Consider the following 6108-nt stretch of genomic DNA (forward strand, 5'->3'; position numbering starts at 1 on the left):
ATATATATATATATATATATATATAAACAAAAGTAAATGAGTATATGCATATATACGTACAGGTATGTGCATACCGACATCCACCTGTATGTATAGGTGCATATCTGGGTACAGGACATTGCAAACAAACGTAGACGAGAACACACGAGCCACATAGAGAACATTCTACTTCATCAGCTACCCACGTTTTAACACCGGCGTTTCGACGAGCTTCGGGCAGGACGCAACGTTAAAACGGCTCGTCCCATGGATCGCAGATTAAATCTGTATACGCAAATTAAATCTAGCCATGGAGGAATGTAGTGGCGGACAAAAAACAAGACAGGAAAACAAACAGAAAAGGCTTTACGGCCAGACGAGAAAAATTATGTGTGTATGAACGCGATTGATAGAAAAGACAACAAAAGAAAGAAAGAGACCTCGATATTATGTAAATAGAGGAATTTATCTGTAAAAATATGCGACAGTTATTCGGTAGCCATGATAAAACTCCAAGTTACGGATGCCGAGGTGGAAACCCACGCCGCCATCTCTTCAGTTATCTGGCCATTGAAAATTCCTACAGGAGCATCATAGCCATGTGTTGAGAGGAATTCTTTGGGGTTTGAATTCCTATGGGAATTTTCAATGGCCAGATATCTGAAGAGATAGCGGTGTGGGTTTCCGACCCGGCATCCGTAACTCGGAGTTTTATCATGGCTACCGAATAACTGTCACATATTTTTACAGATACATACATACATACATACATACATATATATATATATATATATATATATATATAAAGAGAGAGAGACAGAGAGACAAACAAATTACAAGGGAAATACTCACATACATCGAAATATAGTAGTAGTAGTAGTAGTAGTAGTAGTAGTAGTAGTAGTAGTAGTAGTAGTAGTAGTAGTAGTAGCAGCAGCAGCAGCAACAGCAGTAGCAGCAGTAGTAGCGGTAGAAGTAGCAGTAGCAACAGTAGTAGGCAGAATCAGGTTGTGTTGAAGGATATCACCGTAACCAGCAGGCCATTGTTGAATGTTATTTCCAATCGAATATCTCTATCGATTCCAATGTCTGCCAGATCAATGGAAACAATCCGGATAAAGATCAGGATGTCTTTCAGACGACATTTCCGCAATTCCTCATTGCTTTGTCTCGCATTCATCTTCATTATTATTATTATTATTATTATTATTATTATTATTGTTGTTGTTGTTGTTGTTGTTGTTGTTGTTGTTGTTGCTGTTCTTGTTTTTGGTATTTATTTACAATTGTATTTTTTTACACACAAGATAACTGATCCTCCCGCTCCTTCTCTTTCTTCCTCTTCTTTTTTTTTTCTTCTTCTTTTTCTTCTTCTTCTTCTTCTTCTTCTTCTTCTTCTCTTCCTCCTCCTCCCCTCCTTCTTTTCTTCTTCCTTCTTCCTCTTCCTTCTTCTCCTCCTCCTCCTCCCCTCCTTTTTTCTTCTTCCTTCTTCTTCCTCTTCCTTCTTCTCCTCCTCCTCCCCTCCTTTTTTCTTCTTCCTTCTTCTTCTTCTTCTTCTTCTTCTTCTTCTTCTTCTTCCTCCTCCTCCTTCTCTTACTACTACTACTACTACTACTACTACTACTACTACTGACACTCGTATTTGTCATTCTTTTCTTCTTCTTCGTCTTTTCTTTTTTTCCTTCTTACCGTATTTTCTTTCTTTCTTTACTCATTATTTTCTTTGTTCTTTTTCTTCTTCATAATCGTCTACTCTTCATCGTCTTCACTTTCATCTTTTTTTCCTCACATTTTTCTTCTTCCATTTTCTTTCCCTTGTTCTTTTTCTTATCGTTTTTTTATCGTCTTTTTTCATCCTCCTTTTTCTTCTTTTCCTTCTTCTATCTTCTTCGCTTCATCATTTTTTCTTTTTCCTTTTCTTCTCTTTCTCTTCTTGTTCGTTTTCATTTTACCATCATCTCGTCTTTTTCTTCATCCTCATCCCTTTTCTTTTCCTCGTTTTCTTCTTTTCCTTCTTTTCTTCCTTTCTTTTTCTTCATCTTTCTTTCCCTCTCTCCATTTTTGTTCTTTCCCGCCCACCCCTCCACTTCATTCTTGCCCGCCAAATCTGTCAACCCTCGCCATTGTTTGTAATGTCGCCGTAATGTTGCTGTTGCCGCAAACATTTCTGCTGTGCTTTGTCTTCGTTGTGTCTCATTCGTTACCTTATTCGTTACCTTATTCGTTACCTTATTCGTTACCTCATTCGTTACCTTAATGGCGAATAAAGAAGTCCTATTCTCGTATTTCATTGTTTTCCTCTCTCGTTCGATTTATCTGTTTAAACCCGCAGATCTTATGTATGACTTCGCTATTATTCCTCTCATCCGTAACCCTAGTAGTAAATAAATCATCATTATCATCATCATCATCATCATCATCACCATCACCACCACCGTCACAGTCACCATCATCATCATTACCATCACCATCACCATCATCATCATCATCACCATCACCACCACCACCATCACTGTCATCATCCTCATCGTCACTCACACCGGATGGAAGCACTGCCTCTTCAAATTCTTGTGAAGGGGACATGTTCCGTTGGTGAGGCGGTCCACCTACTGTCAGCACTCTATACGTGGAGGGCTGGGCATGCCGTGGCTAATGGTGCGTAGACATGCGCTGAGGTTGCGGCATCTTCAGATATTCTGCCTAAACGGTGAACAGTTGTGGACGCCGTTTGCCAAACGGGCCCTTCCGCAGCTCGTCCCTTTGACTGAGCTGCAGTCCTGGGTCAAGAAGAGTCCCAGACAGGTAGAGCGGCATCTGTAATGTTGCCAGACAATCACTACCCTCTACCAGACGGGAAAATTGGCCAGCGGAATATCAACTCTTGAGTGCTGCAGAGGGTTAGTGGAGGGAAAGTGCGATGACGCACTCGGTTAGGCGCTGGACGTCGACGAAGTTGAACTGACCAGTCTGTCCAGGAGGACTTTTGAGCCTGGGACGATGGATAACTTCCAGAAATTCCTCGCTTGGCAGTGCTACCAGGGGACACTGCCGGTTCGAGATAAACTCTACAGGCACAGAAATGCTGTCAGACGGACCTGTCCGAGACGCGCGCAGAGCGACGAAACCGTAGTGCATACACTCATCCAGTGTCCATGCATTACTGACTTGTGGAGTTATGTGAATCAGTTGTTGTCTCGTGAAGGACAGATCCGGCTATCGGCCGAGTTCATAGTGAAGATTGACCTGCCGCTTTCTTTTGACCAGGAAGAGCAGGGAATTTTCCTCTGTCTGGTAGCAGTAGCGGAAGTGGTTGTATGGTGGACCAGGTTGAAAGGACTGAAGAGAGACACTTTTCTCTTCGGCCAATCTTTCATCAACTTTTTCAAATTTCACTTGGAAAGAAAGATGAGGGTGGAGAGAGAAGTGATGCCCTCCCCACCCCCAGTACATTTGCTGAAAGGTGGGTGAATGTGGAGAAAATAATGCGCCTGCAGGCTGATGAATTTGAGGAAAAGAGATCTATCTTTCCCGAGTACCCTCGAAGCCATGGGGTGGTTCAGGATTGGTGGGGTACCTGAGCCGACCCTGGGTGGTCATACTTCCTCCTATTGGTGAAATTTCATTGTTATATTTTTCTTGTTTAATGTTTATTGTTATTACTTTCCTAATTTCTTACTCGTTGTTTTGTGTAAAACCCCCACTATCTCCGTCTACTGTACTGTCCCCTATGTGTCGGCCCTAGTGGCCAATAGATGAAATTATTACTATGATTATTATTATTATCATTATTATTATTATTATTATTATTATTATTATTATTATTATTATTATTATTCACTGATTTCTGATTCAAACATCTTCCATACTAACTCATAGTAATTACAATAGTTCGATTTCTATCTAACCAGAACGGTGTTGATACTTTCGTTCAAGCATAGTTTTATTATATTTGTTTATTTATTTTGCTTAAAATATTATTTCATCTCGTTTTTTTTTCCTGTCCGGGTAAAATGCAATGAAGCGTAAACAACAGAAAGCTTGTAGAATTATTACACCACCTCCTCCAAACCTCTTCATCAACAACAACAACAGTAACAACAATAGCAACATCAAAGCACATACAGACTATAAAGCAAATACCCCCACAAAGAAAGAGAAACGTCCGTCAAAGATGACAACTATAGCACGAATGAATCGCAGTGAATCACCACCATTTGCAATAACAAATTATTACGGCTGAACCAATAACAATACAACGTAATGAATAAATGAATAAAAAAACCCAAACATGATGAAACAACAACGATAGTAACAAGTACAACTATGTCAGAAAATAAAAATATTTGCTTAAAAAAATATTTTCTTCTTACGCTCGCGATACGATGTTAGTCTGATAATTCCTTTGTTGATTTCTTCTATTTTCTCTCTTATTTTCTCTCATATTTGTTTATTCATTTATTGCTTTTGCGATCTGTTATGTTTTGATTTTTTTATCAACATCCGTATGTTATGGATGAACGTGTTAAAATCGGAATAGCATGTCTTGTAAAACAAGACACTAATGCTTGAAAGGCGACTGTTTTCAAATTGGTTCGTGGCAGACGACAGCTGCTGAAGCAAGATGGCTGCTATGTGTGCATTTCTTTAAAGCTTACTGTGATAGGGTTCCATTCCAGTCATGCAAAAACTATACCCGAGTAATAATATTTACTTCATTTCGGAACAAGGGCAACACGTTTAGATGATATTAATGACTGACCACAAATAATTAACGAAAAATTATTGTATTTTTAACGCATTTGCAATGCCAACTTTTGAAGCGTAACTAAACTATAAATTTCACAGAAAATAATACGAAAAATATACTTAGGAGAAGAAAAGAAAAAGGAAAAAGAAAAATGCTACGTGTTGCACGGTAAGTTTGATAGGCAACAATTGTAAACCATTATAAGAGGTGACTGAGGAGTATTGAATGTCAGGAAACTATATCAAGTGGCAGTTATTAACACCATCTTTCCAACCCACAAAAACGTCTTACGTTCCCTTGTTGACTATGATCGTAAAGAAAAGATGGCAAATCGATTATATCTGAAATAAAACAAATTCTTATTAGATAATACAGTTCTATATTGAAGAGAGGAGGAATTTTAAGTACGTTATTTACATTATTTACATTTGACGGATATTTGTCCTCGTCTTGTTAAGCGGTTTAAGAGCGCGGGCTACTAACCCCAAGATTCCAAGTCCGATTGCAGGCAGTGACTTGAATAATAATAATAATAATAATAATAATAATAATAATAATAATAACATCGAAAAATACCTTAGGAATGAGAGCCCAGGTTCGAAATTTCCCCAAAACACCTGAAGAAGGCTGGAGGGTATATCAGCCGAAACGTTGTGTTAGCAACAAACAAGATGAGGACAAATATCCGTCAAATGTAAATAATGTAAAACAAATTCTCATAAGAAATTAGATAAGACATCAATTAGCTGAAGTTTAAACTTAAAATAGCTGCAAGCACGAAAATTATGATGGCATACGAGTGAGCCATGGTGTAAGCCTATAGAGACATGCCTTTGCACAGGTAATATTTCCGACAAATGGACGTCCAATGTATGAATAAAAGAAGCTGTCTCTAGTCTGAATTACCGGGGTAACAGAAGGAGCAATAATTGTTAGAGAGTAAGAAGCAATCACCGTTAGAGATATCGACGTGTCGAAATATTGTTCATTCGATAACAGTCGCACTCTTCTTTGGTGTTTTTTTTTTTTGTTTTTACTTTCTGAAGGAGTAACATCAATCTTGAAATAGTATTAATAATATAGGCGCAGGAGTGACTGTGTGGTAAGTAGCTTGCTTATCAACCACATGGTTCAGTCCCACTGCGTGGCACCTTGGGCAAATGTCTTCTACTATGGCCTCGGGCCGACCAAAGCCTTGTGAGTGGATTTGGTAGACGGAAACTGAAAGAAGTTCGTTGTATATATGTATATATATATATGTGTATTTGTGTTTCTGTGTTTGTCCCCCCAACATCGCTTGATAGCTGATGCTGGTGTGTTTGCGTCCCCGTAACCTAGCGTTTCGGCAAAAGAGACCGATAGAATAAGTACTAGGCTTACAA

At 38.9% G+C, this 6108-nt stretch overlaps 1 long non-coding RNA gene across 2 annotated transcripts in view; it reads left to right on the forward strand.

Moving 5' to 3' along the window:
• Nucleotides 1-4335, forward strand: part of LOC128248691 (uncharacterized) — a 143282-nt gene extending 138947 nt beyond the window's left edge. For both annotated transcript variants that reach the window (XR_008264850.1, XR_008264851.1), the window contains one exon: nt 4001-4335. This is a non-coding gene — a long non-coding RNA (uncharacterized LOC128248691). The remainder of the gene's footprint in view (nt 1-4000) is intronic.
• Nucleotides 4336-6108: the final 1773 nt, after the last annotated feature.

The sequence above is a fragment of the Octopus bimaculoides genome, chromosome 9 (genome assembly GCF_001194135.2).
Source record: "Octopus bimaculoides isolate UCB-OBI-ISO-001 chromosome 9, ASM119413v2, whole genome shotgun sequence".
NCBI classification, from domain to species: Eukaryota; Metazoa; Mollusca; class Cephalopoda; order Octopoda; family Octopodidae; genus Octopus; species Octopus bimaculoides.